Here is a 12,723-nt window from a genome sequence, read left to right as displayed (position 1 = left end):
GACCTCCACAGCCTCCTGTGGCAATGAATTCCATAGATTCCCCACTCTCTGGCTGAAGTTATCTCCATTCTTAAAAAGTCTTCCCTTTACTCTAAGGCTATGCCCTTTGGTACTAGTCTCTCCTACCAATGGAAATATTTTCCCAACATCTACTCTGTCTGGGCCATTTAGTATTTTGTATGTTTCAATTACATACCCCTACCACCACCACCGCCCCATCCTTCTAAACTCCATCAAATATAGACCCAGAGTCCTCAAACATTCCTCATATTTTCAGCTTCCCATCCTCTTGAACCTCCTCTGAACGTGCTCCAGGACCAGTGCATCCTTCCTGAGATATGGGACCCAAAACTGCACACAATACTCCAAATGTGGTCTGACCAGAGCCTTAGAAGTGCTTCCCTCTTTTATATTCGAGTCCCCTCAAAATAAATGTCACCATTGCATTTGCGTTCCTAATTCCTGACTCAAACTGCAAGTTTGCCTTGTGTGCGTAGATGAGCTGCAGCAATTGTTCAATGTTATAATAAAACAAGTCTGCATGCTGGAAATCTGAAACAAAAACAAACTGCTGGAGAAACTGAGCAGGTCTGACAGCATTTGTGGAGAAAAATGCAGAGTTAACTTTTCAGGTCCAGTGAGTCATACCTGCATTCCAAGGTATCTGTTTACCAACACTCCCTCAGACCTTACCACTAAGTATTTAAGTCCTGCCTGATTTGCCTTTCCAAAATGCAGCATCTCACATTTATCTAAATTAAACTCCATCTGCTACTCATTCACCCATCTGATTAAGATCCCGTTGTACACTGAGTTAACCTTCTTTGCTGTCTAATACACCTCCAATTTTGGTGTTACCTGCAAACTTACTAACTGTACTTATATTCATATCCAAATCAGTTACATAAATGACGAAACGCAGTGGACCCAACACTGATCTTTGTGGCACACTGCTGGTCACAGCCTCCAGTCTGAAAAGCAACCCTATACCACCACCCTCTGTGTTCTACCTTCAAGCCAGTTCTGTATCTAAATGGCTAGTTCTCTGTATTCCATATGATCTAACCTTGCTAACCAGTCTACTGTGAGGAACCTTGTTGAATGCCTTACTGAAGTCCATAAAGATCACCCCCAGCACTCTGCCTTCATCAATCCTCTTCATTACTTAAAGAAAGTCAAGTTAGTGAGTCACGATTTTTCAGTCACAAAGCCGTGCTGACTATGTCTAATCAGTCCTTGTCTTTCCAAATACATGTATATCTGTCCCTAAGGATTCCTTCCAACAACTTGCCCACCATTGATATCAGACTCACCAATCTGTAGTTCCTTGGCTTTTTCCTTACCACCTCTCTTAAATAGTGGCATAATGTTAGCCAAGCTCCAGTCTTTTGGAACCTCACCTATGGCTTTCAATATTTTAGTAGGGGCCCAACAATCACTTCCCTATCTTCCCAGAGTTCTGGGGTACACCTGATCAGGTCCCAGAGTTTCCTTACAAATTTGTTTCTCCATGCTCACATTCTGATCACTTATTCTGAACGATCAACATCCTTTCTCCCCCAGCACTCCAACCCCCCTCCACATTTTAGCATAAATGCTGCCCCCTCTACACTTCACTTCAGCTCTGATGAAGATTCATCTTGAGTCAAAACGTTAACTTGCTCTCCATTGATGCCGTTTGACCTGCTGTGATATCCAGTATTTTTGGTTTCCAATTCAGATTCCAGCATCTGCAGTAATTTGCTGTCTCTGTCAACTGCTTGCATCCTTCTGCTAACCTGCCTTTGAACTTATTTTTAATGCTGTTTGCAAGTTTGGTTACAGTATGTTCACTATCTTTCTCCAAATTATTAATGTATCTTGTAAACAGCAGTGGTCCCACCACTGATCCCACAGCATCCTGACTCAAACATTTATCACCATTTCTTCAGTGTCAATGGGTCAAAAATCGTGGACCTGCTTCCTTGACAGCATTGTGGATTCACCTGCAGTTGTAGAGGGCAGTTCAGTACCATCTTCTCACAGACAACTAGTGATGGGCAATAGTGCAATTATCCTTTGAGTAAATAGAAAGACCCTTTTCACATTTCGGTCCCCAATTAAAAAAGAACAAATAAAATGTTATGATATCTACAAAAGAAGCTGGAAAGCAAACTACATCTAAAATCATAATTAAACAAACTAAAGCAAAACCATTTTACCATATACAAGGAAAGGAACTCAAAATAGGTGTAGTTATTAAGGGTAACAAAAACTATCAGATTGACAGAGAGAACTATTTTAAAAAATAGTTTTGGAGAATGAAGTCTTGCATTTACATTGTTTTCACAATTTCAGGTATACTGAAGTGAATTGCAGCCACCTTTGTGATGTACTCATAATTGCAATGTCACAGAAGTGGGCAATTTGCAAAAACCCCAGCCAACCATGTGATAATAAACCAGGTAATCCAATTTTTAGTGATGCTCCTGATGGGTAAATATTGACCAGAATGGATGTGGCAAGATCACAAGTAAACCTTAGTGCGTCAAAAAGTGACCAAAGAGGAAATCAGGGAATAGTTCAGGAATCCTGCTTTGAATATTTGGGTCGAGTGTCAAAATATGCTATTAGGATCTTGCAGAGAAAACCTAGGTATGATGGAAGTGTCAATGAATTGTTGAATTCTGAGATTATATCTTGGATAAAAGGGGCTAAAATGATTAAGTGAAAAGAAGTTTCCTTTTGTCGATTCTGATTCTTAAATTGGTGTCTTTGGTCCTCAACCCTTCTGCCAATGGGAGCAGATTTTCCTCAACTATTCTGTTCAACTTTTCTTTACATCGTTAAATCACCTTCTCTGAATAAACCAGCCACAGCTTTGCCAATATTCCACATGATTAACATATCTCATCTGCAGAAACATTCCCAAAAGTCCTTGCTGCACCTTCTTAAATACCTTCACATTACTCCTACAATGTGTTACCTCAAACTGGACGGGGGTACAATGGATATTATACAGCTTAACTGTAACTTGCTTTTATACTGTACATTAAGTGGCATGCTAAACCATTTCAGAGGGCAGTTTGCTGTCGGTCTGCATTCACAAGTAGATCAGAACAGTCAATGATGTCAGATTTCTTTCTCTTACAGGTATTAGGTAATCAGATGTGAGGTTACAATTAAAGGTTTTATTTTCATGGCCATCTGTATGCCAGATACTTGAATTGAATTTGAATTCCTGATGAGATTTGAACATATGTCCATAGTTTTGCATTCCACCGACTTAATGCCCCCTTAAAGTTTACCACCTCTGTTGTGGTTCTGTTCGCCGAGCTGGGAATTTGTCTTGCAAACGTTTCATCCCCTGTCTAGGTGATATCCTCAGTGCTTGGGAGCCTCCTGTGAAGCGCTTCTGTGCTGTTTTCTCCGCCATTTATAGTGGCCTGTCTCTGCCGCTTCCGGTTGTCAGTTCGAGCTGTCCGCTGTAGTGGCCGGTATATTGGGTCCAGGTCGATGTGTTTGTTGATAGAGTCTGTGGATGAGTGCCATGCCTCTAGGAATTCCCTGGCTGTTCTCTGTTTGGCTTGCCCTATAATGGTAGTGTTGTCTCAGTCAAATTCATATTGCTTGTCGTCTGTGTGTGTGGCTACTAAGGATAGCTGGTCGTGTCATTTCGTGGCTAGTTGGTATTCGTGTATACGGATCGTTAACTGTCTTCCTGTTTGTCCGATGTAGTGTTTTGTGCAGTCCTTGCATGGGATTTTGTACACTACATTGGTTTTGCTCATGTTGGGTATCGGGTCCTTTGTTCTGGTGAGTTGTTGTCTGAGCGTGGCTGCTGGTTTGTGTGCTGTTATGAGTCCGAGTGGTCGCAGTAGTCTGGCTGTCAGTTCGGAAGTGCTCTTGATGTATGGTAGTGTGGCTAGTCCTTTGGGTTGCGGCATGTCCTCGTTCCGTTGTCTCTCTCTTAGGCATCTGTTGATGAAATTGTGAGGGTATCCGTTTTTGGCGAATACTTTGTATAGGTGTTCCTCTTCCTCTTTTTGCAGTTCTGGTGCACTGCAGTGTGTTGTGGCTCTTTTGAATAGTGTCCTGATGCAACTTCGTTTGTGTGTGTTGGGGTGGTTGCTTTCATAGTTTAGGACTTGGTCTGTGTGTGTGGCTTTCCTGTAAACCTTTGTGGTGAATTCTCCGTTCGGTGTTCTCTGTACCATCACGTCTAGGAATGGGAGTTGGTTGTCCTTTTCTTCCTCTCTAGTGAATCGGATTCCTGTGAGTGTTGATGATCTGGTGTGTGTTCTCTATTTCTGTGTTTTTAATTATTACAAAGGTGTCATCCACGTATCTGACCCAGAGTTTAGGTTGAATTTGTGGTAAGACTGTTTGTTCTAACCTTTGCATTACCGCTTCTGCTATGAGTCCAGAGATTGGTGTGTGTGGCTACTAAGGATAGCTGGTCGTGTCGTTTCGTGGCTAGTTGGTGTTCATGTATACGTATCGTTATACATGATCGTTATACATGGTGTTCCGTTGATTTGTTTGTATATTTGGTTGTTGAATGTGAAGTGTGTTGTGACGCACAAGTCCAGTAGTTTAAGTATGCCGTCTTTGTTGATAGGTTCAACGTCCTGTTGTCTGTTATGTCTGTCCAGCAGGTTGGCTATTGTTTCTTTGGCTAGGGTTTTGTCGATGGAGGTGAACAGTGCCGTTATATCGAATGAGACCATAATTTCTTCCTTGTCTATGTGTATATTTCTGATGATGTCCAAGAATTCCTGTGTTGATTGTATAGATTGTCTGGATCTGCTGATCAGGTGTTTCAGTTTCTGTGTAGTTCTTTGGCCAGTTTGTGTGATGGTGTCCCTGGTAGTGAACTATGTCCAAGTCCTAAACTATGAAAACAACTACCCCAACACACACAAACGAAGTTGCATCAGGACACTATTCAAAAGGGCCACAACACACTGCAGCACACCAGAACTGCAAAAAGAGGAAGAGGAACACCTATACAAAGTATTCGCCAAAAACGGATACCCTCACAATTTCATCAACAGATGCCTAAGGGAGAGACAATGGAACGACGACATGCCGCAACCCAAAGGACTAGCCACACTACCATACATAAGGAGCATTTCTGAACTGACAGCCAGACTACTGCGACCACTCGGACTCATAACAGCACACAAACCAACAGCCATGCTCAGACAACAACTCACCAGAACGAAGGACCCGATACCCAACATGAGCAAAACTAATGTAGTGTACAAAATCCCATGCAAGGACTGCAGAAAACACTACATCGGACAAACAGGAAGACAGCTAACGATCCGCATCCATGAACACCAACTAGCCACGAAACGACATGACCAGCTATCCTTAGTAGCCACACACACAGACGACAAGCAACATGAATTCGACTGGGACAACACTACCATTATAGGGCAAGCCAAACAGAGAACAGCCAGGGAATTCCTAGAGGCATGGCATTCATCCACAGACTCTATCAACAAACACATCGATCTGGACCCAATATACCGGCCACTACAGCGGACAGCTTGAACTGACAACCGGAAGCGGCAGAGACAGGCCACTATAAATGCCGGAGGAAACAGCACAGAAGCGCTTCACAGGAGGCTCCCAAGCACTGAGGATGTCACCTAGACAGGGGACGAAACGTTTGCAACACAAATTCCCAGCTCGGCGAACAGAACCACAACAACGAGCACCCAAGCTACAAATTTTCTCCCAAACTTTGTTTACCACCTCTGCTGCCTTGTGGCTCTGCTTTGTTATAGCCTCACTTTAAGTATAAGGTCACTTTTCAGGATTAAATTTTATCCTTAAAATTGGACAAATTCTGAACAACTACTCATATGTTTAATGGCATACACCGTGTCAGATACAGGTCTTTGGAATGTTTTCAATGTATGTACTGTATACCAAAGAGGGTAAAAGGAAAGACTCACTATTTCTTTATTGAATAAAACAAATGACTGTGGATGATAGAGGTCTATTTTTATTTTTTTCTGGATTTGTCTTGTAAATTTGAATGCTGTATTGCTCCTGTGCCATTCAAGAGGACAATATCTATTTCATAGTAGACTGATGATTGAACATGGAGAAAGTGAGGACTGCAGATGCTGGGAATCTGAGTCAAGTGTGGTGTTGGAAAAGTACAACAGGACAGACAACATCCAAGGAGTGGGAGAGCCGTCATTTTAGGCATAAGCCCTTCATCAGAAATGACCTTCATTTCTGATGAAGGGCTTATGCCCGAAACGTAGGTTCACCTGCTCCTCGGATGCTGCCTGACTTGCTGTGCTTTTCCAGCACCACACTCTCGCTTTGATGACCAAACATGGAAACTTCCAAGTTAATCCCACTTGGACGTTTCCTTCCCAACCTTCAAAAAGCTTTCTGAGAACTTGTAACCTACTTTTTAATCTGTCTTCAAATTTCTTTGCTGTAAATTTTTCCATCCTCTTTGATATATATTTCAATACATTCATCCCTGCTTTGAAGTGTCTGAGATATTTATTTGAAATCATAGAATCCCTGCAGTGCAGAAAGAGGCCATTTGGCCCATTAAGTCTGCAACAACCCTCCAAAGAGCCTTACCCTATGCCTCGTAACCCTGTATTTACCATGGGTAATCCATCTAGCCTGCTTATCCCTAGACACTGTGGATAATTTACCTTGGCCAATCCACCTGATCTGAACATCTTTGGACTGTGGAACGAAACCAGAGCCAACAGCAGAAACCCATGCAGACACAGGGAGAATGTGCAAACTCCACACAGTCCCTGGGGCTGTGAGGCAGCAGTGCTAATCACTGTGCCACTCCCAGCATGATGTATGCTGTATATTTGTTTGTACGTGTTGAACCTTTGAGAGTTTTGAGGGATAGAATCTCAAACGTTAAGGTGATAACAAAATGAGGCTGTACCAAAACAGGGCCACTGGGTGGCAGGGTTTCCTGACTCTTTGTTTTATAACAAGAAGCTAGCAAATTAGTTCCACAAGTTGTATATCTCCAATAACAAATCACTTGGATCCTTTATTTTGAAGAACATGCATTCAATAAATTATTTTCCATTTCTTCACGTATAATAGTACGCATGGGTATCATACGCACATGTAAAATTTAGTGACGTAAACATGTTGGGCTATTGTAAAGGAATTCTGGATGTTAATGTGTTGGAATATAGTGGCAGTTATAGAAGTTATCGCTACAGTAACCACACTTTCACGGTTCAAAAGACTGGGCCCTGTCGCCCAAATGTTGGTGTAAATAAATATCATTTTGACCATAAGACCATAAGATATTGGAGCAGAATTAAACTGTTTCGCCCATCAGGTCTGCTTTGCCATTCAATTAAGTCTGATATGTTTTTTAAACATGTTCTCCTGCAAAACTCCTCATAACTTTTGATCCCCCTACGAATCAAGAACTTATCTATCTCTGTCTTAAAAAGACTCAATGACTTAACTTCCACAGCCATCTGTGGCAATAAATTCCACAGATAAACCACCCTCTGACTGAAGCAATTCCTCCTCATCTCAGTTCTAAAGGGTCATCCCTTTACTCTGAGACTGTGCCCTCCAGTCCTTGTCTCTTCTATGATTTGAAACTTCTCCACATCCACTCTATCCAGGCTCTCAGTATTCTCAGTAAGTTTCAACTAGCTCCTCCCTCATCCTTCTAAATTCCACTGAGTACAGACCCAGAGCCCTCAACCGCTCCTCATATGACAAGCCCTTCATTCCCAGATCATTCTTGTAAACCCCCTCTAGACCCCCTCCAAAACCATCACGTCCTTCTTTAGATACAGTGTCCAAAACTGCTCAGAATATTGCAAATGCAGTCTGACCAGAGCTTTATACTGTGGCAGTAGTACATCCCTGCTCTTGTATTCTAGTCCCCTTGAAATGAATACTAACACTGCATCTGCCTGCTTAACTGCCAGCTGAACTTGCATTTTAACCTTAAGAGAATCCTGAACTTGGATTTCTAAGTACCTTTGTGCTTCAGATTTCCAAAGCTCTTCCCCATTTTGAAAATATTCTTCCTACCAATGTGCATAACCTCACAATTTTTCACATTGTATTCCATCAGCCATTTATTTGCACAATCTCCTACTTTGTCCAAATGCTTCTGCATCTCCCCACTTCTTCAAACTAACTGTCCCTCCACCTGTCATTATGTTAGCTACAAACTTAGCAACAATGTGCTCAGTTCCTTCTTCTGGGTCATTAAGCTTAGATTATCTTTGATTAGATTAGATTATTTTAGATTAGTTACAGTGTGGAAACAGGCCCTTTGGCCCAACAAGTCCACAGCGACCCGCCGAAGCCCAACCCACCCAGACCCATTTTCCCACATTTATCCCTTCACCTAACACTATGGGCAAATTAGCACAGCCAATTCACCTGACCTGCACATTTTTGGACTGTGGGAGGAAACCGGAACACCCGGAGAAAACCCACGCAGACATGGGGAGAATGTGCAAACTCCACACAGTCAGTCGCCTGAGGTGGGAATTGAACCTGGGTCTCTGGCACTGTGAGGCAGCAGTGCTAACCATAACGTATATCATTTGAGAAATTTTCTTCAATAATCCTAAAATATGGGTAACATGCAGTTTCAAATAACTTCTATTTATCTCAAATAAGAAACAATATAGTTTTTAGTCAAAATGTTGAACTTATAGGACAGAATTTTTACCTGGATTTGATGCTTTAGAACTAGAAACAGAAAAATCAGAATGAGAAAAAGTTGTTCACCTATCCAAACTCTCGCTTGGGTTTCCAAGCATAGTACCTGATTGCACTTCAATGAATCTCAAAATTGTTGCTTCAGTTAGATCAGTGATTCAATTATTCTAAAGATTTATTATGCTTTGAATAGAGATATTTCCTGATTAAATTGCTTTATATTTGATTTGTTTCAATGTATATTCCTGGTCTCATTTTTTTATATTTTATGAGTTAGTAATTTGGGTTTGTTTTACTGATCATTGAAGAGTTTACTAATCCTTCTTTGGGAGTCAGGGACAGGGTCACTCACTGGAATTTAAATGTTTCAATTTCAACAAGTGGTCTCCGCTGTCTCTCAATGAGATCTGCTGAGTCTAAGCACATTTAAGAGTATTATTTTTGTCATATTGGGAATGGTCAGTACTGGAAATGACATTAACACAGATGATGGTGTGTGTCTATGGCTGTGTCTCAGAAAATGCTCTATTTTGTTGGAACTTAACAAGTTATTTTTTGTAGAATGTGCATTACCCCCACTTAACCATGATAAAGGATATTAATTAACTAGATAAACACAAAAATATTATGAAACACATACACTATATTACATGTTCCACTAAACATTTTTCTTCTGGGTTGTAAAATTTTTGCTTATCCATCATTTTTCATTGCACATGAGTTCACCCTCTAGAATATGTGGGCGGCACGGTGGCTCAGTGGCTCAGTGGTTAGCACTGCTGCCTCACAGCACCAGGGTCCGAGGTTCGATTCCCAGCCTTGGGTGACTGTCTGTGTGGAGTTTACACATTCTCCCTGTGTCTGCGTGGGTTTCCTCCGGGTGGTCCGGTTTCTTCCCACAGTCCAAAGATGTGCAGGTCCAGTGAATTGGCCATGCTAAATTGCCCAAAGTGCTAGGTGCACTAGTCAGAGGTAAATGGGTCTGGGTGGGTTACTCTTCGGAGGGTCGGTGGGCCACAGGGCCTGTTTCTGCACTGTAGGGAATCAAATCTATTCAATAAACTGAGGATTTTCAGTACAAATAACCATAATAAATCTATGCCCCTTGATCTTGTAGAAACCTGGGAATCTTGTGGTCAGGATCTCATAACCTGAGTCCTGGAAGTCTAGCCACCATACCCAAGGCATATCAGCAGGATGATGGAATGCTCTCCATGCTTGCGTAGATATGTATTGCTCCAAGAACACTCAAGAAGCCTTCCTGGACAAAGAAACCTGATTGATTGGGATCCCATCAATCAACTTCACTCCCTTCAATACTGAAATACAGTGGCAGCAGTATGTATCATCAACTCACCAAGACTCCTCAGACAGCACCTTACAACCCATAAGACATAAGAGCAGAAATTAGGCCATTCAGCCCATTAAGTTTGATCTTAGAGTAGGATAAAAGGCCAGCACAACATCGTGCACCAAAGAGCCTGCACTGTTCTGTGTTTCATATTCTAAGAGCAAATAAATTACAATAAGGTAGACACAGCCATTTTATTTGTTCAGGATAGTGAGCATCATTACTGTCAAGGCCAGCATATATTATCCACTTCCAACTGCCCATGAATGTGGTGAACTGTCTTTGTGAGCTGCTGCAGTCCATACATTTATGTACAGCACAGTGATGACCCTGTGATAATGAAGGAATGTCAACACAGTTCCAAGTCAAGATGGTGAGTGTTTATGGGCCTAATTCTGTTCCTTTCTTCCTTATTTTTCTTGAATCAGAATTTTTTACATTTCTCACCACTTTTTTCTCTCAGCTCCTTTGCTGAACACTTTGATCTTTGCTATAATACATTTCTAAAGATACTAGTTGCCCTTTAATATCTTAATGAAATAATCATTACAGTGATGTATGTCTGGATATGTTAGTACCTTAGTTGATTGTGGGAGACATCATAGCTGTGCCTGATCCAAGGCTCATCCATTTCCTGTTCTAATGCAAATAACAAGACAACTAAATAATCAGACTTGGAAGCCATAGTTGATGTTTCCCTCCCTTATCCTTGATGTAGGGAAATTGTATTCTTTAAAATAGGGAATAGCATTATGGTTTTGAGGGAGTGGCTCATATCTATATTGCTAAATGTTTTGAAAATCAGATAATGGTTGTATTAATATTCCAATATTCTGTCCATGGGTATCGATAATTTGAGCAACTTTTGAAAATTCATTACATTCAATTGAAATAGTTTGAGAAAAATAATCACCTTCCCATAGATCTACATCTGAGGGTGTCTCTACAATTTCTTTCCTTATAAATTCACTTCATTTACTAGGCCAGAATTTATTTACCATCCAAATTGGCCTTTAGAAAGTGGTGGTGAGCCACTTTCTTGAAGCACTACAGTCCCTGGGGAACACCCACAATGCTGTTAAGAAGGAAATTCCAGGTCTTGACCCAGTAAAATTGAAGGAATGGTGGTGTAATTCTAAGCCAGGGTGCAGTGGGGTTTGGAAAGAAATTTGCAGAAGGTGTACTTAAAAGCAAATGGTGATGGTTGTGGAGTGCACCTGATGAAGGAGTGGCGATCCGAAAGGTAGTGCTTCCAATTAAACCTGTTGGACTATCATCTGGTGTTGTGTGATTTGTAACTTTGTACACCCCAGTCTAACACCGGCATCTCCAAATCATGTTTACTTTCAATAATGGATGTGACACAGCTTTCCAAATATTTAACGATTGTACAGTTTGACTGTGCAAAATAATGTGATTGCGGGAAGACACAAATAAAAACTTGGCTACGTTTTAAAAAAGTAAGTAGGCTTTAGTTTTATTCAGAAAATGGAGTAAGGCGGGAAAGAGACAAACACCAGGCGTCGCACAGGGGTCCTAATGAGCTGTTGGTCGCAGCTGAAACCGCTCTATCTGGAGGCGCGAGGCGCGAGGTGCTGCCGCCGCCGAGCAGCTGTTCCCCGGGGCCGGCTCCTTGGAGGCGGGTGGAAGGGAAGGAGGAGGCCGGCCTGATGGCAGGTCAGTCTCCGGGAGTCGCGGTTAGCGCCGTGCGACATGTTCTTTCCGGTTTGTAAATGGGGGCGGCAGCAGTGAGCGGATACTCGCCGAAGGGAGGGACAGGCCCACCCCCCTCATCCCCACCCCCCTCATCCCCACCCCCCTCATCCCCACCCCCCTCATCCCCACTCCCCACCCCCCCACCCCCCCACACTCCCCCCCACACTCCCCCCCCCCCCCCGCACACCTCCCCACCCCCCCCACACTCCTCCCCACCCCCCCCCACACTCCTCCCCACCCCCCCACACTCCCCCCCCCCCCCCCGCACACCTCCCCACCCCCCCCCCACACTCCTCCCCACCCCCCCCCACACTCCTCCCCACCCCCCCCCACACTCCTCCCCACCCCCCCCACACTCCTCCCCACCCCCCCCACACTCCTCCCCACCCCCCCCACACTCCTCCCCACCCCCCCCCACACTCCTCCCCACCCCCCCCACACTCCTCCCCACCCCCCCCCACACTCCTCCCCACCCCCCCCCACACTCCTCCCCACCCCCCCCACACTCCTCCCCACCCCCCCCACACTCCTCCCCACCCCCCCCCACACTCCTCCCCACCCCCCCCCACACTCCTCCCCACCCCCCCCCACACTCCTCCCCACCCCCCCCACACTCCTCCCCACCCCCCCCACACTCCTCCCCACCCCCCCCCACACTCCTCCCCACCCCCCCCCACACTCCTCCCCACCCCCCCCACACTCCTCCCCACCCCCCCCCACACTCCTCCCCACCCCCCCCACACTCCTCCCCACCCCCCCCACACTCCTCCCCACCCCCCCCACACTCCTCCCCACCCCCCCCACACTCCTCCCCACCCCCCCCCACACTCCTCCCCACCCCCCCCACACTCCTCCCCACCCCCCCCCACTCCTCCCCACCCCCCCCACTCCTCCCCACCCCCCCCCACCCCCCCCCACCCCCCCCCACCCCCCCCCACTCCTCCCCACCCCCCCCCCAC

General features: G+C 44.4%; 1 protein-coding gene across 3 annotated transcripts in view; it reads left to right on the top strand.

The window, feature by feature from the left end:
- The first annotated feature begins 11,610 nt into the window (after window positions 1-11,610).
- mib2 (MIB E3 ubiquitin protein ligase 2) overlaps window positions 11,611-12,723 on the top strand; it is a 229,932-nt gene continuing 228,819 nt past the window's right edge. For 2 of the 3 annotated variants that reach the window (XM_072586015.1, XM_072586023.1), the window contains exon 1: window positions 11,611-11,725. The gene's annotated coding sequence lies outside the window, so the exon portion shown is untranslated. The remainder of the gene's footprint in view (window positions 11,726-12,723) is intronic. The other variant, XM_072586016.1, reaches the window with a different exon arrangement.

Source organism: Chiloscyllium punctatum, chromosome 16 (genome assembly GCF_047496795.1).
Source record: "Chiloscyllium punctatum isolate Juve2018m chromosome 16, sChiPun1.3, whole genome shotgun sequence".
Classification (NCBI taxonomy): Eukaryota; Metazoa; Chordata; class Chondrichthyes; order Orectolobiformes; family Hemiscylliidae; genus Chiloscyllium; species Chiloscyllium punctatum.
Note: the sequence above shows the minus strand (reverse complement) of the source record. Positions and strands in the feature narration are given on the sequence as shown.